The sequence below is a fragment of the Vespula vulgaris genome, chromosome 17 (assembly GCF_905475345.1).
Source record: "Vespula vulgaris chromosome 17, iyVesVulg1.1, whole genome shotgun sequence".
NCBI lineage: Eukaryota > Metazoa > Arthropoda > Insecta > Hymenoptera > Vespidae > Vespula > Vespula vulgaris.
In genome coordinates, this window is record NC_066602.1 from 4058755 (window position 1) to 4071412 (window position 12658).

The window sequence follows — 12658 nt, forward strand, 5'->3', positions numbered from 1 at the left end:
TTCTGTACGATTAAATCTATCTCGATTTTTAATTACGGTGATTCAATTACGATTATACGTAACGAAGTCGCGACGTTAGGCTCGATTAAGAAAAACTTTTTTTATCCTCGGAAACGAGTACGCTTTGTCTCTTAAAATTAAATCAATTCTATTCGATCGCTTTTTAATGCGATTATATTCTACGGAAATTTTATTTCAATAACGAAGAGAAGTACAAGTTTTTTTTACGACGATACGTGCAACCGTTTCTATGGGTGAGTTTAAATTTAATCGTTCTCGAAGAGGACGAATTAATTTCTTTTCAAGATATTCGCTTCTCTATATTTTATTTTATTGTACTTACGTATATATCTATGTATATATGTATGTATGTATGTGTGGGTGCAACAAAAGGTACATATAAGAGTGTAATATAATAATTTATAATCCAATAATTTAATTGTTATATTTTATGATATATCGTATAATCGATTGCAACGAGTTGATATTAAAATATTCAGTGCACCGAAATAACGTCAAAGTTTTTAATATTTTTTATAGAAATGAACACGCGCGTATGCAAATCGAATGATGTATTTTAAATTTCGTATATTATTGTTTGCACGACGTAAAATAACTAAATTAGATCCTTGAATGGGATCAATGAGAAGTTAATCCACAGGGGTTATCGATCAGCTCGTAATATACTCGTAGTGTCAACAACTGCTCGACGAACGTTCTAACAAAGGATCGGTCAACAAAAACGGAACGAGCCAAACGGATGATAGATTTTGGTCAACGTTTCGTATTAACCGGAGGTGTGTATGGCCCGACGACAAACGCGTGCATTGGCCTTTCAACGATGCTCAGTTTAGTTCGGACTAGTTAGAAATATCGATTGAATCGATTCGTTGAAAATTTATTTTTTGTCAAACTTTCGATCGATATCCGATAATATTTATATTTCGAAGAAATTATTAAAGGGATGTACCATAATCGATATATCAAAATCATCGACAGTTTCAATTTTTCTTAATAGAACGATATCGATGGAAGTTGAAAAAACTAGTTTTATACGTTCTAATGACGTCGATACTCGTTAAACGTATTTTCTATCTTTATAGTTGAGAAAAGTCATCCGATAGAAATCGATCGATCGATCGAAACTATCGCGAGTTTTTCATTTCCGACGAGAGATCAAACTTGACACGCGCTTGTAGGATGTAAAAGTTTCATTTTCTTTTTTCGTTTCGTAACGAGAAGAATCGTAATCGTAATCGAATAGAATCGATTCATAAGAACTATAGCGAATTTGACGAACGAATGAGATTAGAAACGAAAGTCGAGGAACCCTTGTAGGATATGAAAGAGATTTCGTATCTCAATGCGATTTAAATAGGATCGATGAGCGGAAGGTGGATCCGATAAAATTCAATTTTTGATAACGAAAGTTGAGAACCCCTATGCGTAGTGTACAGAGCGAATAAGGCCTTCCTGTGTCGTTCGTCGAACTTGACGAAACTCCTGGTATAGAGCCGTCCGATTGGACAACGACACTAGTAACTCGAGAGTGTCGAACGTTGAATGGGATAGAAACAATGGAGTTAACCCAACTGGCCACAATCAACAATAACAACAACAACAACAACAACAACGCAACAACAACGGCAAAGCAATAACAACAACAACAACGACGACGACGACGACGACGATGCAACAACCATGCGATCGTTGGTAGTCCACGGAAGTTGCTCCTTTCTCTATTGAGAGACCATTTTCATCGGAGAAACAGCTTCTCTCGATTTATCACGAGGAAGAGATTAACGAATATCGAATTGGTAACACTTATTGAATCAAAAAATGTCAATCCCTTCGGGGTATTTATATTTTTCTTTATTCGTTTATTTCTATATTTTTTTTCTAGCTCGAGAACGGTATCGATTTCAATTTACGTGGCCCACGATTCGATTTTTCTCATTGGCGAACGATCTAGCATAGGAGGAGGTAGATCAGAGTTTCTAGTAATCGGATTTAAATAGTTTATCGGTCTTTAAAAAAAGAAAAGAATGTTATCGTTCGTCGTAAAAACTTAATCGTACAATTCAATGATTTGTCGAAAGCATCATGGGAAAGAACGTTTCTCGATTATTATCGAAACGAATCGATTCGAACGATTAATTATCTAACGGAAATAAATGATTTGTAGAATCGTTTATTCTCTAATCGGTTTGTGTAATTATTTCTAACGTAATATTAGATTCTACGATAAAAATGATAAGCGTCGTCGATGCGCAAGGTCAAGCAGATGCGACGAAGTTTGTTGAATGAATAACGCCGTGTCATTATGCTCGCTTTAATGGCCGAGACGATGATCACGCAATGAACCGATAAACGTGCCTACGAACGTAGAAGAATGTCCGCTTAAGTGCGCGACAGCGTACATTATGTGTGAGAGGACAATCGACTCTCTCCCTCTCTCTCTCTCTCTCTCTCTGTCTCTCCCACACACACACACTCTCTCTCGCGAATACGCACACGTAAACGCGGACACAAGTATCGCAAATATCGCAAATAATACGTAAATGGACACGTTAATGGCTTCGCGCCATGTTTGCTTCGAGCTCTTCTGTGCTACGAGTGGGTACTTGTTCTCGATTTCACAACGATACTTCTCGAAAGTACATACGTATCTTACTCGAAATCACGATTGTTAGAAAATCGATTCGAAAAAGGAAAAAAAGAAAGAAGGAAAGGAGAGAATATAAATATTTTTTCTTCTCTTTCGCTCGTTCGAAATATATACACGTATACGTTCGATACATATATTTATACAATTTTATTTCGAAATATCGTAGGAATAATCGTAAGTAATTTTGCAAGTGGTATATAAATTTATCATTTTTGATTTATCGCTTTTATCTTTTATTCGAGCGTTTGTCAACAGAGAATGACAACTATTGTCACTAACTGTTGTTATAAATTATAGTATAATTTAATTATAATATTACGAATAGTAATAGTAGTTGTTAATTTCATAATCTAAAATTTTCTCTCTCTCTCTCTCTTTCTCTCTCCTCTTCTTTCTTTTATTTTTTGCTCATTAACGTTGAAATTATATCTGAAGTAGTGAAATCAATAACATGGAAACGAATACTGATATTTAGTTCGTATATATTCGTGAGAATCTTGAATTAAAAAGAAAAAAAATACATAAAAATTTTCGCCAAATTTATTTTTTTTAATCAGTAATATAACACGCATATTATTGAATGAGCAATGACATTTTTTAATTTTATAATCTATGATTATAGATCTCTTTCTCGTTCTCTCTCTTCTTTTATTTGTTTTTCTTTGCTTACTAACGTCGAAATTATATCTGAAATCGATAACGTTCGAAACGAGCGTCGATCGAGAAAAGCAGCAAACTATAAATTAATGATTTGGGATTCCTAAGGTAAGCGATACTTGTAAGATATTCGAAGCTGTTTAACTAAAGCTCGTGCTTCCGTACATGAGTGCTTGCGAACTAATACGATCGAGTGTTTGGCGGTGAATCGCGCCAACGAAGGAATTGATAAATTGATAGACATGTGTAATGTGTGTGTGTGTGTGTGTGTGTGTATGTGGACGAGTGAGAAAGAGACGAAGGCAAACTTACATGCGTTACATACTGCAGTCTCCAGGGGTTCTCATGACGAGTCGTACGAATTAATCGGGATGACTCGAGAAGAAGCTTAAAAAGAGAGATAAAAAAAAATAAATAAAAATAGAAATGGAAAAGTAATTCAAGTTCGTATTCGACATACGTATATAAAAATCAAAAGGGAAATTTCGAAAGCTTTCCTTGTTAACAATAGCTAGATAACATTCAAGATACATTTTAGTATTAGAAAATAAACGAAGTAGATCGATAAACATTGGTTAGTGCGTTGCCTCCTTAGAGAAACAATTAACGTAGATAAGAAAATAATTAAAACGGACGTTAAAAAAAAAGAAAAAACAAGAAAAAGAAAACTAGGCCGTTCAACAAATTAGATCACTCGATATATATATGTGTGTGTGTGTGTATGTATATGTATATATGTACTTACTTACGTATTATCTGGATCCTATTCTGACCGGCAATTTATTTTATATCGAAGCGATCGGAAGAGCATAAATTTCGATTCAATTTCGTATTCCATGATGTGTAATACACTCTAACTGCTTCTACATATGTATGTACGTATATATATACACACACGTCGATAATGGACGTAGGTAACTCTCTCGATTTATACGTCAAAATTGTATAAAGTAGAACAGCTGAATCTTCTCTCTATATCATATATCATTATACCGATTGCTTATGTAATAAATTAATTGCCAGTTGAATATCTTGATTATTAGGAACAACAAGAAGTACATGCATACATACATACGTATATATATATAAAACTTTTCTTAGAAATTAATATTTATAAAAATATTTAACGTTTCAACGTGACATTGAAAATTTAGATATTTTTCAAATCTTGTTTCTAATTCATTAATTATTTCATGTTATTCCTTCTATCTTCTTTTTTTATCTAATTGTTTTTTCTTGTTTCTTTTATCCATCTTTCTTTCAATCAAGGATACTTTGCGAATAACTATGTTTATCTCATTGGAAAATGATGAAGGTCTTTGTGATAGCAAAGTACTCGAAGTTTTTCTGGATTTTTCGCGGTTTTTTCGATACCGAGGATCGAAACGGATTAGAAGGCTTTATCAACGTTTTTAAAAAGTTTCTCACCGACTGACGACAAAAGAAGAGAAAAAGAGAGAGAGAGAGAGAGAGAGAGTCAGTGGATGAGTAAAAATAGATAACGAAGGTGGAACGTGCCCTCTTCGGCACCTTTAAAGCTCGAACCAGAAGCTTCATCCATAAAGCCGATTTACGGAAAATGCAATATTTGCTTGCTTCTTTTCTTTTTTCTTTTCTCTCTCTCAGCTTTTTTATCCCTCTCGCTATTAGGTATTCACTTTTTATATAATATACTTCACTAAATAGAATAAACGTACCCGCTATTGATAATGTTCGTTCTCTAATTCGTTGTTCGGCCATCTTGTTATTAATCCTACATGGTATTTTGTCATTGTCAACATAGATATTTTTTTCTCCAGTTCGTTAAGCAACTATCTTCATCACTGTCTTTCCTTGAATAATTTATGGATATAATGTTTTTCCTTCTCTCGTAAAAAGTTCAACACGAATATCGAGCGTAATGACTTTTATTGGAATTTAATTAAAATGTATGATACGTTGTTGCGCGTATGGAAAGTCGAAATCATTATCATTAGGTATCATTAACATTCGTGTTATCATATTCGTTCGATGATAAGGAAGATAACCGATCCGATTTACGATGATTATCACTGCAATATTTATCGACTGATTTCTAATTTAGATACATTTATTGTTTTGGTGTGTACGATAAGAAAATTGAATGGCCTGATTTTTAATTGACGGTCTCTTTTTTGTTTTAATCAACGAGTCTGAATTATACTATCATATAGATTAAATTACAATAAATAAAAATAATGAAAAGAGACGGTCGGGACGATGATCGATCTGAAAGTTTTTTAGACGTACATATTTTTTATTTGATTTTCTTTATTATTATTTTTTTTTTATCATAATTTTTTTTTTTATCATATCTTCCTCAGCATCGTTCGAAATATTTTGTTAGCTGTCACCGGACGAGTGTATTAATTTTATTCGACTCGATAGTGGAACATTGATTATTATCTTAATTTCATCGAAAAAAAAAAAACACTCGATTCATCGTGTGCCAGTCAACTCGTTAGAAACGATTTGTTTCATAAACTTTTGTACGTTCAAGGCGAGTTCGACAAAAATTTTGATGAATAATTCGAAGATCATTTTCATGTATGAATAATGAAAAGAATGGGACATATATATGTGTGTATATACAGAAAGAACGAGAGAAAGAAATACAGATAGATAAAGAGAGAGAGAAAGACAGCGCGAGAGACAAAGGGAAGAACAAAAAGTGAGTCGAATTTAATCGAATATTTTCAATTTTGAATTCAAATTTCTTTCTCTTCGACGATACATAAAACGGAAATGAAACGATGAAACTAAAGATACAATAATAATAATTCATAATTAATTACTAACTTATAAAAGAATAAAACTTATTTAAACGTGGAGACTAAAAGAAAAAGAAAAGAATAGTGAATGTTAGAGAAAGATGGAACGATTCTCTTCGTTCTTCTTGTTATCGTCGTGTCTGGTGGTTCAACGACCTATTCCCGAACACACATACTTTTCCTCGATAATACTTCCGCGTCGATACATCTTATCGATTTGTAATAGATTTGTCGTATGTGTCGGTTCCTCATAAATTCGAACTTACGACGAAGTAAGTACGAAGACGTTGAAAAGTAATAGAAAACGCGTGAGATACGAACGAGCCAGCGAGAGAGAGAGAGAGAGAGAGAGAGAGAGAGAGAGAGAGAGAGAGAGAGAGAGAGAGAGAGAGAGAGAGAGAGAGAGAGAGATCTGAGAGATAGAGGCTATTGTTGCTATGTGGAGGGATGGGTAGAAGATCGTAGGAGACTAGAAAGAGATTGTCACTTAGGATCGGTTTTAAGTTCTTTCGAACGACGTTCTATTCTCATCGTGAAAAATACATCGTACTTGGTCCCTTGCGAGTATCCGTCTCTGCTATGTTTGCGTGTATATACGTAAATGTAATTGTAATTGTCGAAAATTGATTGCCTCGTCGTTCAAATAGCTATTTATCAGGAGATTCGGGTACCCACGCTACTATATACGTATGCATACGTATTTACACACGTGCAAGCTTCGCTATCGACGATTTATGAAAAATTTATTCGCCGAAGCGACAGATGCTCCTTTTTTCGTTTACGTATTTTTTTTTTTATGTCTTTCCCCGTTTGTTTTCGCTTTTTTTTTTTTAGATTTTACTTTATTGCTTCTACTTAACAGATCGTTTACCGAGATTTCCGCAGGGATTATGTTTTTTATTTTATTTCATCTTTGCATTTTTTTCTTATTTACAGAGACAATATTATATAATGCAAATATATGTATATATTATACACTTATAAACAGTGAATATATATATATATATGTATATACTTAAAATATTATTTTTAGATAAAAACTTGTAGATAAGAAATAATTCCTTTTCCTACTTATATAATTTTTCGTTTCTAATTTTTTCCCCCTATTTTATATATAAATATAAAAATTAAGGATGAAGAATTCGTTTATTATCTGCGTTAGTATTTTTACGATGATATATGATAATTAAAGTAGTAAAAAATTACGAAGGATAAACATTTACCTCGTATCTCTTGCGATGTAAAATACTGACGAGCTCGAGATTTTACAGCGAGAAAGAGAGAGAGAGATCTTCTTTCTACGAAGCTTTTGTTGTTTCTCAGCAGTGCTTATATAATTTTATTCTCTTTCTTTCCTTTATCCTTCTCCTTAATATTCCTACGAAAAAGAGAGAGAGAGAGAGAGAGAAAGCTTGAGAGTGAGCGAGCGAATGAATGAGAACGAAATGAATGAGAAAAGAAGAGAGAAAAAAAATGTGTTAACATTACATCGAAGCACCGTGGTAATCTGCAACGTGCATTGTTCTCGTTGTGTGAACGTCTTTGTGACGAGTAGTAAGAATTTCAACAATGCCAATGACTCCTCTCTCTCTCTCTTTCTCTCTTTCCATTTCTCTTTTTCCTTTTTTTTCTTTTTCGTTAATCACCCCTTTTTTCTTATTTATAATTCGAGAAGCATTTACCGAGTCCGTTCGAATAATCGCGTTTGTCTGCAGGTGTCTTTATTTTCTTTTGCTATTTTTATTTTCTTTTTTAGTATTTTTCTCTTTATATTTATATTTATCAACAATACAATCATGTGCACGCATACACATGCACAATGTAATTTATATATGTTATAAATTGTTTTATATCACGTATACATATATATATAATACATATATACGATTAATTTAAAAATACTCGGTGACTTTTAAACGATCAGGGTTTACATAAGCATACCGCCCTCTATCTTCTTTTCGTTGAATATAAAGCTTCGTAGCAGAGTGGATTCATTAACGCGAAAATATTAATTAAACGTAATTACTGGGAGTACGGCGGAAGAATTTATCGGTCGAATGTCTAGAGGCGTCGTCGTCGTCTCTGATAGAGACGAATCCATATTTTTCCTGTTTATTCGACTCTTCATAATGAGATTAAAGGGTTTGTCGGAAGTAAGTCCGTTAGCAATTTTGTCGGCATTAATTAACGAATCATCGTAACATTGTGTGTATCTACTTAATGGAAGACGAAAATCTGTTTCTCTTTTTTTCTCTTTCTCGTCCTCCCCTCCTCTTTCTCTTTCTGAATTTCTCATTAATAAAACAACTTTTCTTCATTTCTCATTGTAGTTTTAATACGCAATTGCGAATGCGTTGGAACTAATTTATATTTTTTTTTCTTTTTCTGTAAAATAAGTAAACGAATTAATCGTGTTCCGTCTTGAGAGAATTCGAGAAAATTTTCTTTTCTTTCTCCTTTTCTACATATTTCTTACGTATCGTTTTGCTTTTTTCTCCTTCAAAACTCGGAACGTATGGAAAAGTTTGTACATTGGTTGTACTTTATAAACGTTTATCGCATACATACTTTATCCACATTCATTCCGATACGAAAGACGAATGAAAATAGAAAAAAAATAGAGATGAAAGAAGAAGGGGAGAAAAAATGAAAAGACTCTCTTGATCTTCTCGCTTTCGGTAAGAAGTAATAGAATGACTCGAGATCAAAGTTGACGTTTTTTTACCGTGAAAGTTTTAAGGGTCGGGGCTGCTTTTTAATTGACACACATAAGTACAGGATATATAGTGTAAACGCACACGCGCACGCGATAAAGCATAAATAGATGAGATTGTCGTATGGTGCCGACAAACCGGTCACGAAGACATCTCGTTAAAGGAACCCTTTTAAGCGAAAGTGAGAAAGAGAGGGGAGAGTGACCTGTTAGGGCACGTGTACCTTGGCACGTATTCATTAAGGGCTCAGTCGTATATGCGAGAACCGTATATGCGTGAGTAAACTATAAAGAAAGAAAGAAGGAAAGAGAGAGAGAAAGAGAGAGAGAGAGAGAGGGGTTAAACGTCAGGAAGTCACAAATTAAAGAGGAGAAAGAGAAAAAGATGGAAGGGTAAATCGAAAGGTGATGAAGAGAATAAAGGGAATAACTGTGGCTGGAATTAACGAGTTTCTCCTCCCTCTTTTTTTCTCTCTCCCTCTTTCTCGCTTTCTCTTTTTCTGTCTCTGTCTTTTATAACGCCATTACTATAATCCGTCGAGTACCATGATCGCATTATCGCCGTGTTACCACATCTTGTAATCCGTGCAACGTCGCAGGCAGCATTTCTTGCGTTTTGAATGAGAAAGAGAGAAAGATGAGAGACAGAGAAAGAGTAAAAAAAGAATAGAAAGAAAAGGATTAGAAAGAAAAGGAGTAAAAAAGTTTAACAGAAGAAAGGAGAGAGAGAGAGAGAGGGAGAGAAAGAAAGAAAAGGATGCAACGAAGGACAAGAGTGGAAAGGTGTACGAAAGGGAATGAATCGTCGAAGAGAACTCGCTAATGAGCTCGTCATCGTCTCACCAAGAGAACTGCGGTTTTATCGATCAATCCTGAGGGAGAGAGAGAGAGAGGGAGAGAGAGAGAGAAAGGGAGTTAACGGCATTGGGAAGGGCTCGGGCGAGTAGAGTGAGTAGATGCTGGCTTCTCTCGTTCGGTTAAGCTGGATCACGCGTTTCCATTCGTTATAGCTTGTTCTCTGGTCCAAAGTACTCTGTCTCCGTCTTTCTCTCTCTTTCGTCATGCTCGAATTAATTGCACTCGTACTTAACTCATATCTAATTGCTTCATTACGGGAAAGTATAAATCGTGCTAATGTTTTATACGGGTTTATTGTACGATAGGGGTATGAGGAGAGCCAAATGATTTTTTTTTCTTTTCTTTTTCTCTTGATTTTTTTTCCGGTTTTGTTTTTTCCCGAATCTATTTTGAGAATACGTACGTGAGTTATTTTTGTTTCGCTTTTTTCGCTTCTTCTTTTTTTTTTTAGTTTTTTTTTTCGTTTTGTTTTCTTTCTAGTTGCACACGGGATACAGTCATTCGGGTAACGCGTTTTTTCATCTATTTGTTATGTCGTTTACAATAATTGAATGAATCAAGTCCGTAAGTATAGCGAAATAAATATTATTTAATTAATATCGTAATAATATTACGTAACTATAAAGCTATTTCTATCTTTAGCGAAACGCTACGTTTCCTTTTTATAGGGAATTAGAGGAATAACGAGGAATATAGAACGTACGAAAATATGAATATATATTTTTCAAAGCATTGATGATATTGTTTTGAAACAAGAAATAATAATGATAATAATCAACAATTTGGTTACATAATGAACAAACGCACGCTTGCGCGTAAAGAACGGATACAATCAAAATTAATAATAAAGAAAGTTTTCTATTCGGATTATTTAAAATTTCATCGTACGTACACGTATACGCGTGCATATAAATATACGTATGAATATAGACGGACGATTCCAATAATTTGTATTGTTCCAAAAGAATTAAACTATTATTGATCGTAGTGGTGGTTTACCCGCTGAAAGTTAAAGTTAATTAAAGAAGATAGACAATTAGACGTGGCCAAGGTAAATATCGGCTTTCCAACTACATTCTCCCGTTAAAGCGATAAAGCTCGTGTTCTTCTCTCTCTCTCTCTCTCTCTCTCTCTCTAGAGAGAGAGAGAGAGAGGGAGGGAGGGAGAATGAAGAATCAATTGAAATTGAAACATACGACTTTACTCGGACAAATTCGGCGATGAAACGTTTTAAGTTCTCTGTGGTTTGTTAGACGACTACTCTTTTGTTCCCTTAATTACTATGCATTAATTAATGAGAAAGGGAAAGAAAGAGAGAGAGAGAGAGAGAGAGAGAGAGAGAGAAGATGGAGTATCACGTGATAATTATGTATTTCCGATGGATTACACAGCACGAGAGATTTCGATTAAAAATTTTTAGAGGTCGTTTTTTCTATCTTTGGAAATAAAAACGGAGAAAACATTATTCGATATAATATCGAAATAGAAGGAATAATTTATTTCTTGTTCATGATAAAGGCGTAACGGTAGCTTATCTTCGCGACTCTCCGTGAAATTGAAAAATGAAATTAACTTTGGATTGTGCATGAAAAAGAGACAGGAAAATAGAGAAAGAGAGAGAGAGAGAGAGAGAGAGAGAGAGAGGAAAAGAGGCTTTACTCTCGAGCCTGCTAGGATAATTTAATATTTTACTCCTTCGCCGGTAAGGACGCGAATAATCCTTTTGTATATGCGTAAAAATGATGCCGTTCGAAACTCGAAAAGGATATACATTTTTAATTATCAAAAAGATATACACGTATATATGTATATATATAACGTTTCCTTCCTATAGATATATCGTATTACACTATATTATATAATTTGAGGACGAGAGAGAAAAAAGAGAGAAAATAATTCATAAATTATTTACATAATTATTTATACATACACGTATGTATGACGAAATGAAAGAAATTCGCCAAACGAGATTTAAATCCGCGCGCTGAACGATCGAATCGATTCTTTTTTTAGGTTTTTGTTTCCTTTTTTCTTTTTTTAAACTACTACTCAGGTACTCAATTTTACAGCCCTCTCGATAGCTCGCTACACTAACCCTCGCCATCGCGCGTGTTTGTCGAGATTGAAAGTAGTAAAAAGTAACACCGGGGATCGAGTCCATAATCTTTTTTCGAAAACCGCGAATGGCTTCTATCGATCGTATTCTCTTCCTCGCTCTCGTTCTTGCTCTCTTTTTTCTTTATTTATATTTCTCTTTTCATACTGTTCGATCGATCCTTTATGGAAACTAAACGGATACGTAATCCTTTCAAGGTGAAATTTTTGTGATAAAAGATAAAGAAAAAGTTTAAAGGAAAAGAATGTCTCTCTTTATCTTTCTCTATTCTGTCTCATTCTGTTTTTTACTTAAATTGAAAATTAGAGATAAAAAAGAAAAATCAAATTTACATTCGTTTTTTAAGAACATTTTACGCGGACCTTGAAATTATTTTCTGATACCAATTCACGATTGATGCTAATAATAATAATAGTAACAATAATAATGATAATGATAAGTTTTATTAATTTATCGCCACAACTTTTCGAACAGACAACAAACACTAATTCTTATCGAACGATAAAAACGAAACTATGAAACTCCGAAAATTACTATTAACGATCGTAAAAAAAAAAGAGAAAGAGAAGTCAGAAATAATGGTAGAAAAGGAGAAAGAGAGCAAAGTAACAAGAAAGCTTGCCAATCTATTCCTTTCCTAGAAATTTCCTTTTACTTATCTGACCATAAGTTAAACGTGATTTATCGCTATATATCTGCATGTAAGCCAAGCATTAATCATCACTTGAACGTTCTCTCGAGCACTACTACTCTACTCTTCTTGTACTATAACCATCCTAGAATGAGCGTTGAAATAATTAGTAATTAATCCCTTGGAGCTTTCTATCTTGCACATCATTCTCCTTCTCTCTCTCTCT

General features: G+C 34.0%; 1 protein-coding gene across 4 annotated transcripts in view; it reads left to right on the top strand.

Moving 5' to 3' along the window:
- The window catches only part of LOC127069959 (connectin-like), a 224806-nt gene that overhangs the window by 134205 nt on the left and 77943 nt on the right, over positions 1-12658 (top strand). The window lies entirely within an intron of this gene.